Here is a 1,229-nt window from a genome sequence, read left to right on the forward strand (position 1 = left end):
GGTTATTCCCTTAAGTATTGATTCCTGGTCTTGAACAAAGAGACCCCACCCTCTCATAGTCGAGAGGGACATAGTTTATAAGTTGAACTATAAACCAATTGTTTAATAGATGATCAATGGGAACTTAAGGAGCAATATGTATTTACAGGGGCAAAACGAGAATTTTGACCCAAATGTAAATATGAACGACCTATGAAGGATCGACTTACTGATTATGGTTAAATCGAGTGGACAGAAATATATCTACAATGAGGAAAGTGCAACCATCAAGTTATAGTGGTATGTCTCCGTGGTTAACAAATATTGATTAACTCGGATTAAAAAGTTTAACCAATTAATCTCAAATCATTGGAGTTCATGATCTATAGGTCCATAAGGTCCCTCTACTAGCTCGTAAAACATTACATCTTGGATTATAAAATTGAGCAAATTTGAAGTGTTCAAATTCGAAATTAGGGTTTTGAATTTGAAATGTTCAAATTCAATTTTAGGGTTTGGATAATTATATTCGATATAATTAACATTTAAATTTATCGAAATTAAACATAAACTGGAGAGTTTAAAATATTTAAATATTGATTACATGAATAGGATCCATGTTTAAATTAGATATTTTATTAATTTAATATTTGATATTAAATTATTATTATTTAATTAATTAATTAAATTTGTTTAATTATTTATTTTAATTTCAAATTTAATCAATTAAGTTTTAGAAATTAAGTTTATTATTTAAATTAATTTCAACTTTAAATAAAATTTTAATTTTAATTTAGTAAGTAGAATTATCCCAATTTTAGAATTGTTAGTGTCAATTGGCTGAATGTATGAGTGTTTGCATGCTTAAACTTGTTAAATACTTCATCTTTTAGAATTATGAAGTTCATGCAATTGAAAATTTGTGAAATTTCTGTAAAAAAAATCCTTTTACTCTCAAACCCTCTCAAACCTTTTCAATTCCAACTCAATTGAGAGTTTTCATCACTTAGTCCAAAGTAGAGGATAGTAGAGAAAACTCTCTTGATAATCTACTAGAGTTTCGGAGATCCAATTCGTAGAATTCAGCAAGGATGTGAAGTGATTCTACAAAGGTATACTTTTATGAAACCCTCTTTTGTAAAACTGTTTTAGCATGCTTTTGTAACTTAAATTAAGTACAATTAGAGTGTTTAATGATTCTGTTGTTTATCCTATCAATTCAAATATGAATACTCTCATATTATAATGTT

This window comes from Benincasa hispida, chromosome 10 (assembly GCF_027475165.1).
Source record: "Benincasa hispida cultivar pf3 chromosome 10, pf3_genome.v1.1, whole genome shotgun sequence".
NCBI classification, from domain to species: Eukaryota; Viridiplantae; Streptophyta; class Magnoliopsida; order Cucurbitales; family Cucurbitaceae; genus Benincasa; species Benincasa hispida.